The sequence below is a fragment of the Nyctereutes procyonoides genome, unplaced genomic scaffold, assembly GCF_905146905.1.
Source record: "Nyctereutes procyonoides isolate TBG_1078 unplaced genomic scaffold, NYPRO_anot_genome, whole genome shotgun sequence".
Classification (NCBI taxonomy): domain Eukaryota; kingdom Metazoa; phylum Chordata; class Mammalia; order Carnivora; family Canidae; genus Nyctereutes; species Nyctereutes procyonoides.
The window spans coordinates 5,873,717-5,900,163 of record NW_026575160.1 but is presented as its reverse complement, the minus strand read 5'-3'; the positions used below and the strand labels follow the sequence as shown (position 1 = coordinate 5,900,163).

At 39.4% G+C, this 26,447-nt stretch overlaps 1 pseudogene; it reads right to left on the bottom strand.

Moving 5' to 3' along the window:
- Positions 1-9,827: 9,827 nt before the first annotated feature.
- LOC129502738 (destrin-like) lies at positions 9,828-19,130 on the bottom strand (annotated as a pseudogene).
- Positions 19,131-26,447: the final 7,317 nt, after the last annotated feature.

The window sequence follows — 26,447 nt, the reverse complement described above, 5'->3', positions numbered from 1 at the left end:
AGCAAAGACTAGATATATTCTTATTTATTTTATTTTCTTACACAATAGGTAGGATTCTACATATACTCTTTTGGATTTTACTTTTTTTGACTTAACAGTATAACCTGGAAATGACTCCTAATGGGCTCTTAGAACTTTCTTCATTATGACCATTATCTCTGTAAAGTTCAAGTCTCCTGTCCTAAATTCATTTTTCTCTCACTTTTAAGTCAATAAATTTATTACATGCAGCCAATGTTAATTATGTTTTTATGTTTTTCTCAGATCAGGTTTTTAAAAAAATATTTCATTGTCACAAAGATATTATTAATCTGTCAGTTTTTTTATCACAAGTGGATTTTTCTGTTTTCACGTTGCTTTTTTCTATCTCAATAGTAAATCCAGCATTTTAAAAATAGTGCAATTATTTCTTTTATAAATATTTACTAATAATTTGATAATTAACCTATGTTTTGTATCTAATTCTCTTATAATCTGTGGGAAGATTTTAAACAGTATCCTTCAAGATTACTGTATTGTTCAGGATTAGATGACAAATGAATTTCACATTCTTTATATCATTTTGGTGATGGTAGTCATGCAAAGAGTAAGTGGCAAGGTTTAAAAGTAAAATTAAAAGATCCCTGGTTTAAAATGGCAGAGTTAAATGGTGGGGTCAGATTGTCTAGCTTATTCTCAGGACAGCTATATGGAGAGTCTATGCTGATGCATTAAGCAGATTATTCTGATCTATAGCTTGTACAATTCATCCAGTTTGGCTTCTAATGTTGTACCAGATGACAAGAGCCTCTGTTATCACTACAAGTTGCAGTTTTCTAGTAAATTATCAAAGAAAACTGTTAGGATTTGGTGACTTGGTAGCTCTATTGCTCAAGCTTAAAAAAATTTCAAAGGCAAATTTCACCCACTATGTCATTTGCTTGTGTTTGTGCTAATTACAACATGGCCTGTTACTAGTTGCTTTAACTCTGAAAATTGCTGCTCTTAGGCAATGAGGTCTTACTGGTCAGATCTCAACATCTTCTTGAGGAGGAACCCAAACTCATATATTTGTTGCAATTCTTCCACTGACTTCTTTCCCTGACACTCATAAATATACTTCAGGTCTCTTGTCTGTAAGGGAGATCTGGTGCAAACTATAAATGTTGGAAGTGAGCTGGCCAAGGTGGGTGGGAATTGGAACCTAGTGAGGAGTGAAATAATCTGGGGATCAATTTGCCTTTTTTCATATTTCCCATTGAGGCATTATCATAATTTTATAAGCTTCAGTCACCATCGCTGTGCCACTTATCATCCATTTTCTCTCAGGACCTGTTGCTTAACAGCTTTTCATCTGTAAAATGGAGGTGATGGTATTTACCCTACTGACTTGACAAGGGTTGCTATGAACATCTAAATTAAACCTTGCCTATCTACAGACTGTATAAATAAATGTGAGGCATTTTTATTATTTGTAGTAACAGAATAGGCTGTAGTGATAGAGCAATATGACACAGTTTGACACCATGTGCATTTCCTATACCCTCTCCATCATACTATTTTGACTTTGGTGGCTGTTGGAGATTTCCAGACAGTAGTGCTTGAGAAGTGAGTACAAGCTTCAGTTTGATATGGTGTAATATGGTGACTCCTTCAAGTTATTGTTTATTTAGGAGCTGGAAAGTGTATAAGGGTTCACTTTCTTTTCTCCATGGCTAGCAAATAAGTCATTATGAATATCAAGCCATGTGGACAATGTACTTCTAATTCTGGATAAAGCAACTGTAGAAGCACATGCTTACAGATCAGAGACCACTAGCCTATGGTAGGGAAGTAGAATGGAGATACAAGTTGGAACCTTACCTCATTCGCCTTCGCTTTGAACATGTCTGGAGATGCTTGATATTGTGGCAGAGGCTTCTGCAGTGCATATTTGTGGTAGAAAAATGATACTTGTCCTAACTAATGAGACAATCAGAAGACACAGGCCTGGTCCTATAACAAGGCTCTGGCTTTGGAGCGGAGGATAACATGACAATTGTCATTTGGAGTCTTCTCCATCATACATCATTCTCTTGTGACCCAGCTCACAAAACTGATTTGATGGGAAGGGCTTTGAGCAGAGGAGAAAGGGAGAGGTTCACAAAAAGTCTCACTGAGCTGCTAGTGACTTGGAATGACTGTGTTTTGGGAAATGTGTAATAGAAGGAAGGAATCTGTGGCTTTGCTTTGGTGGATTGGAAACTCAGCTACCAGCAATTCTGGCAGGGATAGAACATAGAATGAGTGGCATCCACACCATCTGAGACTCCTCTGGGACTCCGGAATTCATTATGTAGTGTGTGTGTGTGCATGTGTGTTGGGGGAAATGTCAATGGGGAGGCACCTCAAGGATTCTATTAGTCCTAAGATTACATGTAGAGATAAAGCCAGAGGCACCATTTTTCACAATTACTGAGACCTTCTACTTTGTCTCAGATTAGTGCAGTATTTGCTTAATAATTTAAAAATAAATAGAGGCAGGGAGGCACAATAATGTGACCTACTTAATGCCTGTGAACTACACATTTAATAATGGTTAAGGTGGGAAATTTTATGTTGTGTGTATTTTGCCACAATTTAAGTAAAAAAAAAAAAAGAACAAGTAGGGTGGGGTGGAGGAAAATACAGGTGAATTTTCCCTTTAAGGAAAAGCAGGTACTATTTTAAAATTTAATTTAATAACTAGAACAATGTGGGACAAAGGATAGCCTCAAAGGGATTTCTGCCAGTCAGGCTGAGTAATAATCCACTCTGGTTGAGTCATTAGCTCTCCTATCTGGTCATTAATCCCTGTACCTTGAGAAAAGACAAGCACCAACTGCAATCTTTCAATCCTACTTTCCAGTAGGATATCCGAATTACACTCATGGCACTGAATCTTTTCCAGACCAGATGTTGGAAGACTTTTCATTCCTCTGGATGAAAACTGTCCTTCATCTTCTTGATTTATGACAGCCTTTCATTTGATGATCAAACAGAGCCACTAATAATTCTGTTCTAGATGTCTTAGAAGGTCCTTAACATAATATTTATTCCCATAGTCTGCTGGCCTGCTTTCCTCTATCAGAGGCACAGATAGTGCCCTATGCACTCACTTCCATGTTGGAATATTATTTACATGATTGTTCTTTCCTCTTGGTTCTTTGAAGATCACGCCTCTGTAGGGTGATGCTTGAAATGGCAAGCACTCTGGGTGAAGTGTGTCAGGTCCTACACTAAGCCACCCCTGTAACTTGACCCTGTGAGGCCTTGCAATTCCATTGTCACACTCACTGTGTGTCATAAAATGTTTTCTGTTTTACATACTCAACGCAGTAAGGAGGTTTGGGAAATGTAATTCTTGTGAGAAATAAAATGATTGTTATTTTAATGTCTGTATTTTCTTTTAGAAGATAATGAAAGCAACATCTTAAGAATGAGAAAAATTATTAGAGGACTCAACAATAAGACTGAAGTGGTTGGAGCATTCGGAGAGAGGCATAGTTAGAAATAGAACTTGCTATTTCTACTTGATTCCCACCCCCCTCCCCCTTCGCTTTAAGAATAACACCTCACAATGCAATTGAGAGGTTTAATCATGTTAGTCTTCTTAGACTCTAAATCACACAGCCCATGAAGTAATAGATTGGAAAACACTTGGTTTGATTCTGATAAGGCCACAGACTGAGTATTTATTCTTACCTGTAGGAAAAAAAAGTGATTATAGTACCAGTAACTATAAAGAATATATGCAATTTTTAGGGCAGGAGGAAACCTACACTCTCTGCAGAAGAGCTTTCTTATCCATTGTTAGGTGCCTGAAATAATGTTATTATGACTTTTTTCTCCTGCACAGTTTAAGATCTTATGTGTAAATGTCTCTGCAAGGAGTTCAGCCACTTTTTCTAAGTGTGGGAGTATCTGTTTTAAAATCACCTAGGGTATTCAGTTAAAACACAGATTTGTACCAAGACCATCTGTATCAAAAAATTTGGGGATTTACATTTCAATCAGCCCCCAGGTGATTGTTTTCCACCAAAGTCTATATCACTGCTTAAATATCTTGCAGTCATTTTGACATAATTGAGCTGTTTTGCTGAGGGCAAATGTTGGCAGGGAGGAGATCTAGAGAGCATTCTGGATGGGGATGTGGAGGACAGGCAACTCTTAGGGGAAGAAAAAAATTGGACATAAAGACCGACAGGAAATGGGCTAGTAGGAGACATATTTGTTCTATATCACAGTTTGATTTTTGGAATTTGACATTGGGAAGGGTTTAGAGACTGTTCCAGAACTTGCAGTACAGAAAAATCAAAGAAGAAAATACAAACTCACACCGTAGGCAACCTAGAAGATACAGAGCAGGCATTCTCTTCAACAATGGGCAGAAGTATAGCTTGACACTCCTGCAAACACTATGAGAAATCACAAATTAAAAGAGGCCTTAAAATTTCATAAAAACCACATTTTTTACATCCCCAAACAGAAGAACATGAATGCAAATGACAAAAAGATCAAAACATAAATGCACTTCTACCCAAAATATGACAGAAAATTATAGAAGGAATCTGATATGTATTATAAACCTACTGTATGCCAGGATCTTGCACATACTTGTCTAATTTAATCCTTATAACTGCCCTACAAAGTCCTTATTTTTATGGCCAGATTGGAAAAATTAAAAACTCAGGATCAGAAAGTTTAAATACCTTACTTGATAGGATAGTCACATGTGTGTCTGCCTTCAGAGTCCACGTTGTCAACATTGGGCACAGCAGGTTGCATACTGTTGCAGAGACTGGTGTTGGCTACTCACAGTCTGTGTTACCCTTGCTGTCCTGAGTATGCAGCTGGACTGCATTTCCAGAACCTCTGCATTGAATTTGCCATATGATGAGTTTACCAAATGGTTTGACAGTGGAGATAAGAGTTCCATTTCCAGGCCTGGCCTAAAAACTTCTAAGAACACTCCTTTCTTTCTCTTCTCTCTTTTTGCTTGACTGTGAGGGAAATGCGTCCCAGGGCAACTTTGGAGCTTACAGACTAAAGATAGCAGAGCCTCTACAGCCTGGGATCCTGGTAATTGTGCAGGGGCTGACCTGCATAAGAAAGCACGATTCCTCATATCCTTGAACCAGGACACACTTGGATCTATTGATTATAATGATTATCCTGTCATAACTCATGTTGAAGTGAAGAAATCATATTACACTTCTGAAACTTCGGGGACAAATGGGCAAATGATATATAAACGAGTTGTTTATTTAATAGGAAACATACCTGGGGGCGGGGGCGGGGGGGGGCCTGGATGGTTCAGTCGATTGGGCGTCTGCCTTCAGTTCAGGTCATGATCTCGGTGTCCTGGAATCGAGCCCCACGTTGGGCTCTCTGCTAGGTGAGGAGTCTGCTTCTCCCTCTCCCTCTGCTACTCACTCTGCTCATGTTCTCTCTCTCTCAAATAAATAAATAAATAAATAAATAAATAAATAAATAAAATCCTTAAAAAATGTTTTAATAGGAAACATATCCAATAAGTAAATGTACAGAGCCATATTCTACCCAGAGAATAGTTTAAAAATCATAAATTAAAATGTGAAATGTGTGGATTTTGCTGTAGGGACCAACATAACATTTATACAACACTGAAGCATTATATATTGGTCTGATCTTTTTTGGATGGAGATTAGAAAATATTTATTAAGAGCCATTGTAACTTTTATATACTCCTACATATTAATCTTATATAATTATCTGAGATAAAGATTATCAGTATCGAGTTGTATTTGGTTTTTTTTTTCGAGTTGTATTTGTGATGGCAAACAAACCTCGAATACAAAACCAATGTATTAGAATTCTCCAGAGAAATAGAACCAAGATGTGTGTGTGTGTGTGTGTGTGTGTGTGTGTGTGTGTGTGTAAAGAGAATAATTTTAAGAGATTGGCTCACTTTGTTCATGTGATTGGATTTCAAGTCTAAAATCTGTGGAGTAGGCCGGCTGGCTAGAGACCTAGGGAAAAGTTGCAATTTGAGTTCAGAGATAGTCTGCTAGTAGAATTTCCTCCTTTTCTGGGAAGGATGCGTTTTTGTTTTTGTTTTGTTTTTAAATTTATATTTTATTTTTTTTAAAGATTTTATTTATTTATTCATAGAGACAGAGAGACAGAGAGAGGCAGAGACACAGGCAGAGGGAGAAGCAGGCTCCATGCAGAGAGCCTGACGTGGGACTCGATCCGGGGTCTCCAGGATCACAACCTGGGCTGCAGGTGGCGCTAAACCGCTGCGCCACCGGGGCTGCCCTGTTTTTTTTTTTTTGTTTTTTTTTTTTTTTAATTTTTATTTATTTATTTATGATAGTCACAGAGAGAAAGAGAGAGAGGCAGAGACACAGGCAGAGGGAGAAGCAGGCTCCATGCACCGGGAGCCCGATGTGGGATTCGATCCCGGTCTCCAGGATCGCGCCCTGGGCCAAAGGCAGGCGCCAAACCGCTGCGCCACCCAGGGATCCCCTGTTGTTTTTGTTTTTGTTTTTGTTTTTGTTTTTCCTGCTAAGGCCTTCCATTATTGGATGAGGCCTACTCCACATATGGAGAGCAATATGCTTTACTCTAAGTCTACTTATTTAAATGTTTTTTTTTTTTTTATAAATTAATTTTTATTGGTGTTCAATTTACCAACATACAGAATAACACCCAGTGCTCATCCCGTTACTTATTTAAATGTTAATCTCATCTAAAAAAAAACTCTCACATAAATATTGAGAATTATATTTGACCAAATATCTGGGTACTGTGGCCTAGTCAAGTTGGCACATAAAATTACCATCACAACTAGTATGGTTAAATATCCAAAATTATGAATATGAAAACTATATAGAAACATGGAATGTCATTTTCTCATTTCATGGGAGCTTATTGAATGCCCTCACTGCCAAGTTGTGTGGGTAATGATAGATAAGCCATATCTTTTCATCTTGAGTTGTTCACAGACCAATGAGACAGGCATCCTGGGAGATAGTGTGTGGAGTGCGCAGGATTTGCTTGTGGAAGATGGGGATTAGTGACAGATGAAGCTAAGGGAATGGGCAAAGATCAGCCCACAAAGGGCTAAAAGATGAATGTGGTACTGAGGCATTGGGCTTTACCCTGTAGAATGGGGAGCCTCTGAAGTGTCTTCTTTTTTAATTTATTATTATTATTTTTTAGAGATAGGGGAGCATGGGTGTGGGTGAGGGGTGAGGGACGGGCAGAGGGAGAGGGCGAGAATCTCAGACTCCCCACTCAGCTCAGAGCCCAACACAGGGCTTGATCTCACGACTCTAAGATCATGACCGAAGCCAAAACCGAGAGCCGACCTCTTAACTCACTGAGCCACCCAGTCACCCTTGAAATGTCTTTAAAGACAGCAGCTTTGCTTTTCTGGAGGATGACTTTGGTAACAGGATAGGGATTGGTATGTAAGGAGGCCGCAGGCTGGCAGACTATTTAAATAGGCCTAATGAGAAATGACTCGAGCCTGAATTAAAATGGTGGCTGGGAAAATGGAAAGGAGGGAAGAGATTTCAGGGAAATACATAAGAGTCAGATGCATTGGAATTTTTTAAAAAAGATTTCTTTATTTTAGAGAGAGGGAGAGAGAGCATGAGTGTGTAGGGGGAGGGGTAGAGGGAGAGAGAGAGAATCTCAAGCAGACTCTGTGCTGAGCGCAGAGCTTCACTTGGGACTTGATCCTATGACTCTGAGATCATGATCTGAACCAAAATCAAGAGTCGGCTGCTTAACTGACTGAAACCCCCAGGAGCCCCTGAAGGAATGGAATTTGATGGCAGACTGGCTATAGAATCTAAAGGAGAGAGAGAGAGAGAGAGACCAAATGTCAGAGCACTCCCAGATTTCTGGCTTCTGGCTTAGTTGCTTCTCCACCAAGATATAGGATGGAGGAGGAAAAGCAATTTGGGAGAGAGGGGAAAATGAGATTTTGCACCACTTTCGAATATGCTTCACTTCTCTGTTACGTGTGCTTTGGGACAACTACATGCAGAGTGCAGTCAGAAGACAAACCAAATCAACTATCTTAGCAGAATGAAATGAATAGAAGTCAGAGTTAAGCAAGAGGAAGCTCATAAGGGACTCTTAGGAAACACAGAGCTGATAATTGCAGGAAGCAGCTTCCATCCTAGGGCTGAGGGGACAGGGGAAGAAATTGAGATTGTTAGACCAGGAAGTTTGGGAAGGTCCCCTATGGAGTCAGGATGAGCGGAGGAGAGATGAGCAGGCTGGACTGAACCCCGAGTGCTGCTGAGAGGACTGGCTGTTGACAGGCCATGCTTCAGGGTGGGAGGGGGCAGAGACAGCCACGCCCTTCTTCCTCCACCAGCTACATCTTCTCAGCACCCCATATTTACAGAGTCTCCACGATGAATGGAGGAGAAATGTAGTGTGCATAGTAATAAAAGTCCCAGCATCCCAGAGTATAGGGTACTGAAGGATGGTTTCAAAGATGAAAAGAAAAACTTAATTTAGGAAACAATGTATTCAAAAAAGAGGCTGAGAATCAATGATCAAGGCATGCATCTCAAAAGTTAGGAAAAGACATCAAACTAAAGCAAGGAGAAGAAAACAGCATTGAGAAGCAGTAATTAATGAAATTGAAAAGCAATGCATAATTAAGAGATTCAACAAAGCCAAAAGTTTTTTTTTTTTAAACTAGCAAAATGGATAAACTTAGACTGATCATGAATAAAAGAGAAAACTTGGCAAAATTCACCAGTATCTTGGCTGGAGAAAGGATATTACTGTATATTCTATCAGCATTAAAGAGAGAAAAGAAGACATTTGGAACGACTTGACCCAGTGCATTGAAATCCCTTGAAATTAAAAATGAGAAGTAAATGTTTCTTCAGTGTTCCCACCTCGGAGGCCCCAGCCTGCTAGCACAGAGCTGCTAGCACTGCAAATGACTGGAATGACCAGAAGGAGCCCTCTGATTTTAGAAAAATCTAGGTCAGCTCAAGCACCATGGGTTCTTCGGAGATGAGCAAATGCTCAGACTAGGACAGCATTCGTTGTAGTTTGTTCATCCCACGACCAACCAGCTTGCCACACAGAATGGGGTGAATCGCACTAACAATGTAGAGCAGAAGAAGTCAAACACACAAGAGTACATTGTGTGTGATTCTGCTGAGCATTCAAAGGCAAGTGGAAACCAGACCTGTGGTTGCTTTGGTGGAGAACTAGGGACAATGAGGCATGGAAAGGCTTCTGGGATGCTGGATCAGTATGTGGCCATGAAGTGTGCCTGATTTGAGAAAATTCATCAAGCTGTACTTGTATAGCTTATGTACTTTTCCATAGGCATGTTCTGCTTTAATAAAAAAAAAATACCATTAAAATTCAGTTAGGATAGAGACTAAGAGAGGGATTCCATCTGGCTTGAGTCTCGTTCCTTTCCTACTCTTACTTGACCTTGCATTGTCTTCAAATTTGCTTCTGTACTTCCCTTTAACCAGGTCAGCAACTTTTTTTAATCAGGGAGGACTTGAGGTCTGGTTTGCCATGGCTGGAGTGGTTGAAATGCAGAAATACCTTTTGGTTTTCATTAGGAAGATGTCATCGGCTGGACTGCATGTGTGCATGGAGCCGTGCGGCCCTGCAGGGCTGTCAATCAGGGGCTTTCTGCCAGTGCCAATGCAATCAGCTAAAATCCTTAGCAGCACTGCTCCTTCCAAATGCTGGGCAGATAGAAATGCGATGAATCTCTCTGGCTTTTGACAGGGAAAAAGATACCTGGGGCTGGACATGCCCCAGAAGTCCGTTCTGCTGCACTGTTCCTAGCGGGTCGCTAGCAGACATGCCCCTGACCAGAGTGCCCAGATGCCAGGCTGTCTGCTTGCAGCTGCACGGGGATTTTGACGGCTCAGCTTTTTCAGGGCTTCTCGTTTCTGGGTGTTACCTGCATAGCAATGACTTTAATGGGTTGAATTTAAAAATTATACATTAACTAACCCCCTTAAATATTCATAACACACACACAGAGACAGACACAGACACACAAACACAGACACAGACGTGCAGACACACATTAGCGCTTTTAAAAAGTCCCCAAATTATGTTAAATATGCTCAATTTGGAGGAAAAAATCAGTACAAGCAGCTAGATAAGTTGTCATAGGAGCTACAATGGTAGATCACTGATTTTTTTACTTTTCAACTGAGTACACTGGTTTCATATGGGCACAGTGTACTTCAGGGTCTTTCACATACCGGCAAACACTTAAATTAACAGCAGTCTTTGCATCGCTTGATCAAAGGTTTGACCACTTTCTGGCTCAGTCCTATAACAGGTGGCAAATAGGTGCAAGTCTGGGAAAGTGGGCTGGGGGACGACGGGGTGCCAGAGAGAGTCCTGCGGGGAATCTGTTCACGGCTGGGCTCTTGATTAGTTTTCAAAGAGAAGCAAGATGTTCAGCCACTGACATGGAAACAGAATCCTAGATAGGCTACCTCTCGGTTTCTTGCTCTCATTTTTGAAAATATTCTAAAGCTTTGATACTTGCCCCTAGAGCGTTGCAAAGTATTTTAGAGCAGCTCCCAATGCTTCATCCCTGTGTATTGTGATTTTAAGGCAAACAATAAAGCCCTTATGATGATTACTTCTTAAAATTGTTTTTATTTTTTAAAGTTTGTAGTAGAAAGTTTCTAACAGTTCCAAAGCACAAAGAATAACAGAATAAAAAGTTACTAACTTACTACCCAGATGAAGGAAACCAATATTATAAAGGTAGTTGAAATAGTCTGTTGCTTGTTCCTCCTCTCTCCTATAGGGTTCCTATTCTTCTTATTCTTTAGTCAGATGTTTATCACTGTGTGAACTTTTTAATACTATACATATATATGCATATATACACATATATATTCATATATCTCATACTCAATACTTAATCTTTTAGTATATATTATACTATGTAATATATGTATATATATCCTTAATACTTAATTTCTTAATATATTGTGCATATATTATACAGTATATGTTATATACTTAGATATATATATATGTAATTAAGGATATATATACATATTCTATATGTATATATATCCTTAAGCGGTATGTGGTGTGTTTGTCTGCGTGTGTGTACAGTATTGCTTTGCATTTAAAAATTTTATATAAATGATCTCATACTATATATAGTCTTGTCAGTTGCTTTTTGGTCAAGTTTTTGCTAATGTAGCACAGATCCACTCATTTTTTCTGTTCTGTAACACTCCATTGCATTTATACATTACTATTAGTCAATTTTCCTGTTAGTGGGTATTAGTTTACATTAAATAGTAAGATAAATATTTGCTGGAAAAAAAAAACAGAAACTATGTAACCACTTGGGTTTATTTATTTATTTATTTATTATTTATTTATTTTGGGGGGAGTTAGGTCAATAAGCTTTTGTTTCCTAATCAGTGTATTTAGAAAAAGGCAGGCCTTGGTCTTCAGTATACAGTGTTATTGGGACCTGGATTGAGAGCAAATTTATGATGCTACTCTTTATTCTAGCATTTTAATGACCTCATTTCTACTTCCATCTCCTTCATGGTTGGGAACATTCTGTCAAAGCCCATTCTCTTTTTCTCTGTCTCTCTCTTAATTGAAATATAATTTACATACCATAAAATTCACTCTTTAGAGCATAAAACTCAATGATTTTTAGTGTTTACAAAGCTCTGCAATCATCGTTATAATTTAATTCCATAGCATTTCATCATCCCAGAAGAAAATCCCATTCCCATTAGTAGTCACTCCCATTCCTCCCTACCCTAGCCCTTGAAAACCACCAATTTACTTTCTGCGCCAGCAGATTTGCCTTTTCTGGAAATTTCATATAAATGGAACATAATATGTGGTCTTTTGTGAGTGCGGTCTTCATTTAGTTAAAATTTTCTTTTTCTTTTTTTTTAAAGTTACTTCCTCTTTTTTATGTTTTTATTTATTTATGATAGGCACACAGTGAGAGAGAGAGAGGGAGAGGCAGAGACACAGGCAGAGGGAGAAGCAGGCTCCATGCACCAGGAGCCCGAAGTGGGATTCGATCCCGGGTCTCCAGGATCACGCCCTGGGCAAAGGCAGGCGCCAAACCGCTGCGCCACCCAGGGATCCCTTAGTTAAAATTTTCAACCGTGTAGTGTCCCAGTACTTCATTCCTTTTTATGCATGAATACTATTCCATTGTACAGATACTCCATGCCGCATTTAGTTATTTGTCAGTTGATGGACGTTTAGATTGTTTTCACCTTTTGGCTATTATAAATAATGATGTTCTGAACATATGTCCATAGGTTTTGTGTGAAGGCATGTTTTTCATTTTCTTGGGTATATACCAAAGGAATGGAATTGCTGGGTTCAACTTTTTGAGGAGCCACCAAACTCTTTTCCAAAATGACTGTACCACTTCACATTCCAATCAGCAATATCTGAGAGTTCTCCACAACTTCGCTGACATTTGTTACTGTCTTTTTTTTAAGCTAACTTTATTTATTTATTTATTTATTTATTTATTTATTTATTTATTTATTTACGATAGTCATACAGAGAGAGAGAGAGGCAGAGACACAGACAGAGGGAGAAGCAGGCTCCATGCACCGGGAGCCCGACGTGGGACTCGATCCCGGGTCTCCAGGATCGCGCCCTGGGCCAAAGGCAGGCGCCAAACCGCTGCGCCACCCAGGGATCCCTTAAGCTACCTTTAATAATAAAGCCAATACAGCTACTTCTAAGTTCAACTGTTTAGAAGTGTGCACAATTCCTTTTTTTTCATCTTTCACGTTTTTATCTGAATTATAGATAGTTGACATATAGTGTAATATTGGTTTCAGGAGTAGAATTTAGCAATTCATCAGTTACATAGCACATCCTGTGCTCACCACAACACGTGCCCCCCTTAATGAGAAGTGTGCATAGTTCTGAGCAGTCTCTATCACACATTTGCTAGATTTAAAAGACTGTCTGACTTAATCTCACTGTAGTTATTATATTAGTGCTGTGACATGTAGTGAAGAGACTTAGTTTCCACGGTTCACTTTAGCTCAACAGAGAATAGAGAATTTGGGGCCGAAATTATAACCAGATTATGACCAATTCTCTAAGCAAAAGAAACAAAGTAACTGCTGAGGTTACAAAGATGCAGTAATTCTCTTCATAAGGCTTTGTGCTGGTTTGTGAACTGCATTATTAAAAACCACTAGTTTAACAAAAACCTTACAAGCCAACTCATTGAAACAGGCATTTGGCCAATAAGGATTTAATTTAACACCAATACATCTTCGGATTTTAGACTTATTTAGGACCATTTGTACATATTTAATTTATTCTAACAGATGACTAGATAGTGAGACCCTTCAGTGAGACCCTGGCCTAAACATATTGTTTTACTTATATAACAACACTGAACATGGAACCTTTCACTTTGTGGCACTGCCTGATGGTCTACAGGGCATCCTTCAAAAGCTGCAATTAAAGATCCACCTAGTTTTTCAGCAATACAAGCCCCATTGAGGTCTTCTGGTCCATTTGCTTGACCTTTGTGTTTTATGCTTTGAAATTTCTTTTTGATTGTATCCTGGGAGCTTGCATAGATCACTTTAGTTTTCAGAGATGCTAGTTCTGGTGCCCTAGTCCAGTCCTCTCACAGAAGGCAGTTTCTATCCTTGGAAACCAGGAAGAGAGCAATCTCTAAGTCTCTCAGATTCTTATTCCTCTCAACTTGAAGGTCCAAGGACAGAGGCATAACTATCACCTCAGGTCTGGAAATTGTTTAAACACACACACACACACACACACACACACACACACACACACACGCCATCAACTGTTCTTTTCTGGATTCCTTGGCTTCAAAGCGTGCATCATACAAAACACAGTGACATCTTTTCAGGAAGTATTTGCACAAACTGCTTGAAAGGATCAGTTATGGTTACGCCAACATCTCTAACCAAGATTCCTTTCCCTTCTTCTACAACGATGCACTATTTGTTGGTCCTGAGACAAAGAACAGCAGCCTTCTTTCTTTTCTTGATTTCTTCTGGTGAGGGCATTTCCAAATGATCATGTCATAAAAAATGTGATATACTTCATTTGCAGCTTGCATTCCTGAGGCCTATCTCCACCATTAGAATATATACCTCATAAGGATGGGGACTTTATCTTGCATATTGAATCTCCAAAGGTTACCATAGTACCTGGTTCCTCCCAGAGAAAGAGGATAGGGTCCTCCTTCATGGGCTCGGGTCTGTGGGTGGGTCCTCTTTTATCTACTAGGGATGAGAAGACTGGGCTCAGGCTGGCACCTGCTGATGGGGTATGGGCAAAGGATCAAGCAGGACAGGAGACCCTTCTTTCCATCATGCTCTGGGATGGGGTCATGTAGCACCCCATTCCTGTTATTGTCTTTTAAAATATTATTACAGCCATCCTATTGGATCTGAAGTGTATCTCTTTGTGGTTTTGATTTTCATTTCCCTAATGACTAATAATTGTGTTGGGTATTTTTCATGTGATTATTGGTCATTTGTATTTTTTTAGAGGAATCTCTGTTCAAACCTTTGACCATCCAAAACTTGAATTGTTTATCTTTTAATTGCTGAGCTCTAAGAGTGCTTTACATATTATGGACATTATATCCTTATGTGATATGTCATTTGTGGTTTTTTTCTCCCATTCTCTGGGTTATCATCTCACTTTCTTGATAGTGCCCTTTGAATCACAAAATTTAAAAAATTTTGTCAGTTTATGCATTATTTTTCCTTTCATGCTTTGTGCTTTCATGTTATATCGTAGAAACTGTTTGCCGATTCAAGGTCACAAAGACTTCTGTTTCCTTCTAACAGGTATGGCCTTAGTTGTACCTCTTACATTTTATTCCATTTTGAATTAATTTTGTACATGGTGTGAAATAGGGTCCAAATTCATTCTTTTGTATGTGATTAACAGCTGTCTAGCACCATTTGTTGAAAACAGTCTTCTTCCCTCATTGAATTGTCTTGAGACCATTGTCAAAAATCAATTGATCATAAGTGTATGAATTTACTTCTGGGTTCTCATTTCTATTAATCTCTATGTCTATATTTACGCCAATACTGCAGTCTTGATTACTGTAGCTTTGTAGTAAGTTTTAAAATAAGGAAGTGTGACACCTCCAACTTTGTTGTTTTTTTCCAAGGTTGCTTTGGCTATTCTGGATCCCACGCGTGGATGAGCCTATCAATTTCTGCAAAAAAGCCAGCTGAGACTTTATTATGTTGAATCTGAAGATGAATCTTTGGAGTTTTGCCATCTTAACAAATTTAGAAGATCTTAATATCTTCTGATCCATGACCTTGGGACATTTTTTATTTAGTAGGATCTTTTTCAATTTCCAGTAATATTTTGCAGTGTTTTCGGTGTATAAGCCTAGCAATTCTCTTTTTAAAAATTCTTTTGTTAAATTTATTCCTAAATATTTTATTGTTTTCAATTCTATTATAAATGGGGTTGTTTTCTTTTTTCTTTCTTTTTCTAAAAAAAAAAAAATTATATAAGTAATCTCTACACCCTATATGGGGCTCAAACTCCTGACCCTGAGATCAAGAGTCGCATGCTCCTCCTCTGACTGAGTCAGCCAGGTACCTCTGGAGTTGTTTTCTTAAATTTTGAATTGTGAATTGCTAGGGAGCACATTCCCTTTTGTCCAAAAATGAACTTTCAGTTTGATTGAAATAGCTCTTGAAAATGTACTCTCAAATTTGGTTTAGCAGAAAAGATGATGGTTCTGACCTGAAGAATTTAGAGAGAATGTTAAGGCCACATAGGCAAATTTTTGTAACTGTTCAAAATTTGAACTCAGTTCTGAAATTGAGTTTAATCTCATTAGAGGACGCAGAGCATGTATGTGTGTATATGCATACACACACATGCATCTGTAGTAAGTCACCAGTGAAAAATTCTTGGCTGGTGCATATTAAGACAGGCACACAAAAGCATTCATTTCCAAAAGGAGCGTTTTGGAAAACATGTTATTCTTTAGATTTCAGTCACTATAATTCTGAAACTTGATTAGCAATTTCTCTTTGCCCACATAGTCATATTTATAAGACTTAAAATAGTTCTTTAAAATATGTTTCTGTTAAATATACCTGAGCTATCCCCTGAGGGTAGGTTCATGTCTCAAGGATACCAAGTGTACTAAGCACTCACGTGTCTCTCATAAAGTTTTACAATCTCCAGAAGTGCCTGTAATGTGCAGTAGGTCATCAAAAGGGATTTCATTAATTGCATTTATCCTATCACTAACCAACTGATGCTCTTAATTCCCTTCATTTCCAGGGTAGAAGTAAGAGAATCTGTGGCTATTTATGATTCCAGAATCACTCTGTAAATTTCTGAGAAGACAAAAGATAATAACTTTTGCTAAGATTTTCCTTCTAACAAGGTCCTGAACAAAACAAACTTCTTTGGTGATGCCTGAGATGAGACAAACGTTGGGGACGTGCAGCCAGGCTGCCCCTGGCCTACCAGCAAAGGCCACAACTGTGAAGCAGCACTGCCCTCTTGTGAAGAGACTAGAAAACCGACCAGCTTTCCAAAGTCCCCTCCGTGCATCTGTGCCTGTTTATAGTAAAACTGTAGCCTCATTGGAATCTAAACTTTGTGAACCTCCAATTTCTGCAGCAGCTTCCTAGCACAGGCTCACAGAGCCCCTGACACTCAATTTTTATCCTCAAAGAACATTTCCAGGGTTCTAAAAATCGTGATCCTCCTTGCCCCACCCCCTAAGTAATTGAAGGTGTCTTAGATGATTAAAACCTCACCATGTTTCACCAAATGAGCATAGTTTAACAGCGCCAAGTATGGTTCTCCCTCAGTAATGGGTGCTTCATGACAACAGGAAATTGACCAGATGGTGGAAAGCAGGAAAGTCGACGTAGATTGTCTGCTTCTTACAGATATGCTGCCCCTCCTTTTTTGTGGTGAGAAACTGGAGGCCTAGAGAAACACGGATATTACCAAAGCATGGGATGCCACATCCTTGTCTCTTGTGCCTTGGTCCAGCCCTGTTATTACTGCAGGATGTGACAGGATGTCATTCTTTAAAGGCAGCAGCTGCTTATGTGACAGTTCTGTCGACTTGGTAGATTGGCACTGTGATGGACGTTGAACATGGAGATGTCCTCACCCATCCAATTAGACTCTCATTTTTAATATCTGTTCCCTGAACCTTATCATTCCTTCCCTTGAAAATGGTGATGTTTGGGAGAAAGAAGATATAGGAAGGTGGGAAGAGTGGAATCAGAAACCAGTCAGGCATTCACAGTGGTTTGTTCCTTACTCCAAGTAGAAAAGGGGAATTAAAACTATGGAACAGAGAGGATTGCTTTTCTCTCTTTTGCTTTCTCATTTCTCTACTCTTTTTCCTGGTCTCCTGCAATCCCCTCTCTTTTTAAGTAGCTGACAAAAATGTGTTCTTAAAATTACCAAGTAACCTGGTTACACCATCTTTCCCCTCACCTGACTGTATTTGTTTCCTTTAACCCATTTTCCCAGTCTACTTCCCAGTGCCCAGTCTGGTAAAAAAAAAGTCACTCTTCACAAGCCCTGGTTGAAATTCATGTATGACGAGATCAGAAATCAGAGTTTGCTTCAATCATCTGTTATTAGAGGTGAAGGCTTTCATGCTGAGCCCTCTCCTGAGCTTCATTTTGCTTATTCACTCGGTGGTAGGTATTGAGAATCATTTCTAGGGCTGATGCTTATGCCTACGTGAGTTGAATATTGTACAGCCACACTTGGCAGCCCCAAATAAAGCACAGTCTTTGTTTTCATAGAGCTTACAGGCTAGTACAAGGAGATCCTATCTGATGGATGCATGCTGATCGTATTATATTCTATTTGGATGGCTCAATCACCTTAGGGTCACTGTATTCAAGTCTAGATTCAGTAGCTTTTACTCAGAAATCCAAGCTTGGGACTCAGGAGTTGTCCTAAGCATCTCAGTCTCCCACACTCCTTCAGGTACTCCAACCCATCACTCTCTCTCACCACTGTCACTGTGCATACACTTACCTGTGTGGTTCATGTGCTATGCAGGGTGCCTGCACAAGAGGGCCAGTGGGGCTGAAACCACAACTCAGCCCTACCCCTGGCACAGGTCTGCCTCATGTTGGAGGAAGGCCAATCTTTCTTGTCACAAAGGGTTCTTTTTCAAGCCATGTGTCTGCAAGGTAGTGTCTTTCTTCTAATTCCTCTGCCTACCAATGATGACTCAGGGATTTTTAAAAATTGGTACAAAAATGTCTTAAAGAGTAGTGGTCAATTGTCTACTGAGATACTTCAGTGACATCCTAACTGTTCTCCTTGCTTACTTCTCTCTTCTAGTCCACCCTCTCAAGCACCTGGTCAGGATAATATTTATAAAACTCAAAAGTGACCATGTTGTGCCTTGCCTAAAATCCTTCTTTTGTGGCCTATTTCTCTCAGAAAAAAATAAAAATTGCCATTTAGGAAAATTCCTAATACGCTGCCAGTTCCGTTGCTGACAGAGTGCCATTTTCTACCTTGCCATTGAGTCTTGGGGGTCTCCTTTCAGTCCCTCAAGGTTCCATGTTGTCTCTGTCTCCATCCCTGTTAAGGACTTATGTTTGCATCACCCCTGAATTTTTATATGTTGAAATCCTAATCCCCAGTGTGATGGCAGTGGAAGGTGAGGTCTTGGAGAGGGATTTTAAGTTTATTTTTATTTTTTATTTTTAAATTTTTATTTATTTATCATAGTCACAGAGAGAGAGAGAGAGAGAGGCAGAGACACAGGCAGAGGGAGAAGCAGGCTCCACGCACCGGGAGCCCGACATGGGACTCGATCCCGGGTCCCCAGGATCGCGCCCTGGGCCAAAGGCAAGCGCCAAACCGCTGCGCCACCCAGGGATCCCAGATTTTAAGTTTAGATGAGGTCATAAGGGTTGAATCCTTCTAATGGGATTAGTACCTTTAGAATTACAGACATGAGAAAGGTCTCCCTATCTCTTCATCATGTGAAGATACAGTAGGCTGACCACCATCTATGAGTCAGAAAGAGGGCTATCACCAGGAACTGAGTTGGCCTGTACCTTCATCTTGGACTTGCCAGTCACCAGAACTGTGAAAAAAAAATTCCATTCTTGAAGCCATGCACACTCCGGTATTTTGTTACAGCAGCTTGAACAGACTAATACTGTCCGTTTTAGGTGCTTTTCTCTCCATCTTAAATAGTCACATGGCTTGGTCACGCAGCTCATGGCTTGTCTTTCATGGTTTTGTCCACATGTGAGTTTGCCTCAAGCATTAATTATCCTTGTAATAAGGTTGACTTCCTATGTTCTCCTTGGAACGTCATTAGTGCTCAAGAAGTGTGGCTTAAATGAATACATTGATTTTATATTTAAAATGTTAGAAAAACCTACTCTTGCTTCTTCACAGTTCCCTCAAAAGAAGTAAGATCACATTAAGCATGATTGTTTCAGTGGAAAAACTTGTGATACAAATAAGCAAACCAATCAAGTGGGAAATATTTGGTGGGTATACAGGTGAGTGGAGGCAGGGATAAAATCCCCAAAAGACACACTGAGCACATACTTAGATCACCAGTTAATAAGACACAAACAAAAAGAAAAAAATAATGATATTTCAGGAAATGCATTGCATTATTTTCATGGTAAGTGTCTGAGCTTTGCTGAAATTCCTTCTACTGCAAGGTTTAGATTTTTACCAGAAGTGATAATGCATATGGTAGGTGGTGGTGGCATGGGAAGCATTATCTCTAATGCTCAGGACTTCTGAAGATCTTCATCAAGCCCTGACAGGCCTTGATGCACCGACTGTTGGTCAGAGTTTAATTTCCTGGATTTATAACAAATCTTTTTTTTTTTTAATTTTATTTATTTATGATAGTCACAGAGAGAGAGAGAGGCAGAGACACAGGCAGAGGGAGAAGCAGGCTCCATGCACCGGGAGCCCGATGTGGGATTCGATCCCGGGTCTCCAGAATCGCGCCCTGGGCCAAAGGCAGGCGCCAAACCGCTGCGCCACCCAGGGATCCCTATAACAAATCTTCTGTTAGTTTCTGAGTGCATATGACAGGGCAAAATTTCATTTTTCTGGAATGAAACCTGAAGGGGTTGGAGCTTTAGAGGACAGGCAGTACGTATCTTACCATTAAAGCAGAACATTTGCTTCAAGTACTAGGCTTTGCTGATCACTGGTGAGCATTCAGGGACAAAGTCCCGGTGGAGAGGAGGAGAAAGGCCTCCCAGTTGGTGACCTCCACTCAGTTCCTTCGGCCACTCTGGAGGCTGATGTGATTGGCTTTTCTTTTCCCATACACCCCTTGGGCAGCAGGTTGCCCTTCCTGACTTACTGTGTTCATTCAAGATTGCTCTGGAGGCATCTTTTTAAAAAAGACTTTGTTTATTCATGAAAGGTACAGAGAGAGAGGCAGAGACACAGGCAGAGGGAGAAGCAGGCTCCCTATGGGGAGCTTGATGCAGGACTCGATCCCAGGACCCCGGGATCACCACAGCCGAAGGCAGTTGCTCAACCACTAAGCCTCCTGGGTGCCCCTCTGGAGGAATATTCTAACCCAATTTTACCTTTGTAATGAATGTAATGGATGATCCTACAGTAAGATCTACTAAGGTCCAGAAGTCTCTAAAGATGGCCTTCATCAAAAGGATTTCTGTTCCTTGCAAGGGGGGAAAAAAGACCAAATTCGGACAAGTAGTGGGATGTGAGATGGGAGGAAAATCACAGGAAGAGTTAACAGACTCAGTCATGACATACATCAAAAATGAAAATGTTTAGCTTACATAACAGAGGGAAAATTCAACCACATGGACAGAAAGAAAACATGGAAAGACAGCTTATAAAATTAAATTTTGTGCTGTTTATCAACTTGAATATCTTCATCTTCCCCTTTATTGACACAGATTTCTCTCTGGTGAAATCATTTCAGTGAGTAAGAAAGGCTTCACCCACTGGCCTTGTCTGGGGTGAGGGCTCTCTGGGACACCATCATCATTGTTTGCACTGCTTGGTTTGAGTGACGCAAGACTCAAGCAACAACCTGCAGTGGCGTTGGCCTCTCTCAGTGCCTCGGGCCTTGTTCTAGACAATATTTCTTTTTAGGCTAAGGGGTGGCCGGCTGCCCACAGTGCTTTATTCTCAGTACCAAATGAAACCTCCCTTAAGTGTTACTACATGTTAATAAACATAGTCAGTGAAACCCACTTAAAAAGAATGACCTGTTTATGAAAGAAACCTTTTGAAAGACAGAATATTTTCCCCTGTGGGCCAAAGCTTAGGCAGAAAAACAAAGAGCTCTTTCAAAGGCTTAAAACATGATGGAGGATAGATTCTGACTTTCTAAGTACAAAAATAATGATACTTTTAGCTCCAACCTGCCTTGCTCCAGGGGGCTGTAAATACACTTTACAGGCACAGGTTGAGCCTTTCCAACTTTCTACCTCAAATGCTATTTGAACTTGTTAAGGGCAAGCAATGTTAGCCCAAATTTATATATGAGAGAAACTGAGGCAATAGAAATCGAAGTGATTTGTCCGATGCCACCAAATAACTTAGAGGTGAAGTCAAGAATAGAACAAGTGGAGACTGAATGCTTCTGTGACACTTGAACATTTCCTAACATCAGAACTAGCTGCCTTCTCCCTTGTCTTTTCCTTTTCTCTTTCTTCTTTGTCTTCTACTTTATGTTTCATTGACAATGAATTGGGCCCAGCATGAGTGCTGGCACTTCCATCAGAAAGCCGGGGTTGGTCCAGGAGGCAAAGGACCTATGGCTTGTATTAACAAATTTGTCTAGCTTGTTATTATTCCTATGAACAATTAAATATAACTCGCAAAACTTATCTGGAAAACAACAAAATTCTTTCATCTTAAGTACTTTGTCTCTCAAGAAATACTACTCTAGGGTATAAAATTTTACAATTTTTAAATCTCCAGTCCTTGGCATTTTTGAAAAAGATTTTATTTATTTATTCATGAGAGACACAGAGAGAGAGGCATAGAAGAGACATAGGCAGAGAGAGAAGCAGGCTCCATGCAGGGAGCCCAATGTGGGACTCGATCCCAGGACCTTGGGATCACGCCGTGAGCCAAAGGCAGACACTCAACCAATGAGCCACCCAGGCATCCCTGATTGGCATTTTTCTAAAGAAATGTTGCCTAAATAGTTTTTAATTTTCCCCTATGATTTGTGTCCTAGCTATCAAGTGTACATTTATTCACTTATTCATTAGTGTTTTTATTTTACAATTATTTATTTTGAACTTACTTTTGGCTCAGTACTGGGCTGTGTAATGACTATTGTAGAGCAGATCAAAAATAATTTTCCTTTGACTTTTCCTTAAGAAGTGTACTTAAAGCTTAGGAGTTGGTTTCTGATTAGTTAATTTCCTCCAAAAAGAGAATTGAAAGTTAACTTAATGGAAATAAGTGTCCCTTTGAGTAACCATTATTGAGTATCGTCTAACACTCTTTCAAAATACATCAATACACTTCTCTTGTCATGCCTACATGGTACCAAGTACCTCATTGCCTTGGGAAGGTTAGTTTTCTAGAGATGTTTAAGAATAAGAAAAAAAAAATCAATGCCTAGCCTTGACAGGTAGTAGAACCAAAATAATCCTAGAGACAATGTAAGGTAAAAGCTAAAGCCTTCTACTTTAAGGGGCACCAGAGCAGTTCAGTGAATTAAGCAGCTCTCTGACTCTTGGTTTTGGCTCAGGTCATGATCTCAGGGTCATGAGACCGTGAGATGGAGCCCAGCATGGGGCTCTGCATGAAGTCGGCTTGAGATTCTCTCCCTCTCCCTCTGCTCCTCTCTCCACTTGCTCAGTCTCTCTCTAAAATAAATGAAATATTAAAAAGAAAATAAAGCTTTCTATCTGAAATAACTTTTTGAGGGTATTTAAAAAAGATTTTCTAGACAAATAAAAAGCCAAATCATAAAATATTTCTTTACATAAAAACTTACATGTGAGTATTCATAGCAGCTTTATTTATCTTAGCCAAAATGTAGAACCAACCTAAATGTCCAACAATAGTTGAATGGATAAACAAAATGTGGTATATCCATACAGTGGAATGTTATGTAACCATAAAAGGGAATAAAGTACTGATACTGATATTATAATATGGGTAAACTTGGAAACACTATGCTCATAAATGAAAGAAGTCAGACATAAAAGGCCACATACTGCATGATTTTATTTATATGAAATGTTCAGAATTGGTAAATCCATAAAGTTAGGAAGTAATTTTTTTTTTTTTTTTTTTTTTGCCAGGCTGCAGGGGAAATGACTGCTAATGGGAGTAGATATTTCTTTCAGGGTAATGAAAAATCCTAGGCCTGGACAGTGAAGATGGTTGCACAACCTTGTGAATATACCAAAAATCCCAACTAAATTGTATACTTTAAAATGGTGAACTTTAATGACATATGAATTATATTTGAATAACAACAATGACAACAGCAATAACAACATCAAACAGCATAAACCACCACAATAAACTTGAAAATAGTTAAGTGAGGGGACTTGATAGCCTCCTGGCCATGGCAGGAGCCTCGGACCCCACCTTAGAGAAAGGGGCCAGCTTTGAGAGATTGCTTAGCTGTGCACGAAGGAGCATGGTGGAATGCAGACTGCCTCCAGTGAAGGGTTTGTCCTTGTGAGGGAGTACATGAGGCCCCTCAATGACACCTACCTGCAAATCTCACTTGTATCTTCCAACAGGAAAGTTTCTATTTATGCTTCAAGACTTTGCTCAGTCCATCCAACAACACTTCACTGCCTTTCAAAGATTGGAATACTTGAAGGTGTCTCCCTTTGAACACAAACAAATGAAATTAACCAAAAAAAGTGTGTGGGACTGTAGAAACCCAGAAAAGATTGAAGTATGTGGAAGGGAAGTCCTAGCTGTCACATATGGAAGAATGAAAATCTTCCCTCCACCCTCTAATCTTGGGAGGTAGACATGGAGAGAGTCATCCACGGTGCAGTTCCAGGAACACGGTCTATTTGCTGCTTCTTCCCAGGGCAAGGTGACTGCCTCCTTCCTTTGTACTCAAGTCAACTACAGTGATGGTATCCTGCTATAAATTCTTTCCCTTTTCATTCGAGTCTCTGAGATGTGGGTTTGGGAACACTCTCATGACACATGGCAAAACAAAGACTGCAGCAATTGCATACTTTCCACCCTTCCCTTCTTTTATTTTATATAAATTACTACTTGTGAATGGAATGTCCCACACCTTTGGTTATTAGACATCCTGATGACGTCAAGTGGGTGCTTTTTTCTCACAAAGGGAGGATTGTCACATGCCAAATAGCTAGGGAGCCTTGGTGTACAAGAACATAGACATATACAAATTTTGTGGCTGACCTACCACAGCAAACAATTATAGGGTTATTATGAAGATCAATGTGGTTATATGTGTGGGAGCAGTTTGTATAATCAAGCCCTATGTATATATGTTTTCTTGTTGTTGTTTTGGATGGAAGATAACTGCCAATCTTTCTTCTCTTAAGATACTGGACTGGTATGGAATGAGAATATTTAGACATGTGACTAGAAGTTTGGAATGAAAATGTAATGGGCTAGAATTTGTGGGGGAGGCAGCATCATAACCTTTCCTCATCAATCCAGAGGAGAGAGATGCTTTTAGATCACAAGAAAGATTTTGTTTTTCTACCTAAAAATACTTCCCTTTTTTGAGGACTACTCAGAAAGGATAGCTTCTTTAATGAGAAGTAATATCATCACAGTGTAATGTCTGACATGTTAGATCACCCATTCCACACTTGTCTGAGTGCATAGGATGAGAAAAACCAGATAGAGTCTACCATGAACATCCACTATACCCGTGGTGCTTAGAGCCAAAAGTAATTCTAGAAATGACTTTTTTTTAAAGATTTTATTTATTTATTCCTGACACACACACACACACACACACACACACACACACACACGCAGAGGCAGAGGGAGAAGCAGGCTCCATGCTGGGAGCCCGATGTGGGACTCGATGCCGGGTCTCTAGGATCATGCCCTGGGATGAAGGCGGCGCTAAACCACTGAGACACCTGGGCTGCCTGAAATGACTTTCTAAACCATATTCCCTATGCTATTTTTCTACCCTACAAATGCTTTCAGCAACTCTAGAAAGTTACAGTAGTCTCAGGGGACCCGGGGTGAAAGCCTGAGCGGGGAATGTCTTTTAACGGAGCTAAATGAGAGCTTTCCAAAATAAAAGCATTCCAGGTTGAGGTCTTGGAGTTACATACCAACAGAGATTACCTTAAAACATACCTATGCATCATAAACAAATAGGATTTATTTTATTATTTACACTTATTTCTCCAAAGGAAGGAATTCTTTTTAGGTGTAGCCACTGTTCCAAATTAGCCAGAAGTTGAATCTGTAATCAGCATTTCTCTATGAAAAAAACAGATAATGATAGTCCTAGCAAGCAACTGAATCAACACTTATCTTCTTAAAGATTGAAATTATATCAAGTATCTTTTCTGACCGCAATGGTTTGAAACTAGAAATCAATTAAAAGAATAAAACTGGAAAATTCACAAATATAAGAGATTAAATAGCATGTTATTGCACAACTGATGGGTCAATGAAGAAATCAAAAGAGAAATAAAATAATATCTTGAGACAAATAAAAATGAAAATGCAACATACCAAAACATATTGGATGCAGTAAAAGCAGTTCCAAGAGAGAAGTTCATAACAGTAAGTGCTTATCCCAAGAAACAAGAAAAATCTCATATAAATAACCCAATTTTACATCTCAGAGAACAGAAAAAAAGAAGAGGCAAGTCTCGAGTTTAATAGGAGGAAAGAAAGAACAAAGATCAGAGAAGAATTAAACAAAATAGAGACTACAGAAGCAATAGAAAAGATCAGTAAAGCTAAGAACTGGTTCTTTGAACAGACAAATGAAATTGACAAGCCTTTAGCTAGACTCACGAAGAAAAAAAACGGGGAGAATTCAAATAAATAAAATCAGAAATGAAAGAAGAACAATTATAATCCAACAAATTGGATAACTTAGAAGAAATGAATAAATTCCTAGAAACACACACCCTTCCAAGACTGAGTCATGAGGAAATAGATCATCTAAACAGACCAGTTACTAGTAAGGGGATTGAATCAGTAATCAAAAATCAAAAAGTCCAGGACCAGATGGCTTCACTGATGAATTCCACCAAACTCTCAAGAATAAAGAGCAATCCTTCTACGAGCATTACCCTGATGTGACAACCAGAAGAAGACATCAAAAGAAAAGTTACAGGCCAAGAACCTTGACAGACACAGATGCAAAAAATATTCAATAAAATATTAGCAAACCAAATTCAGCAATGCAG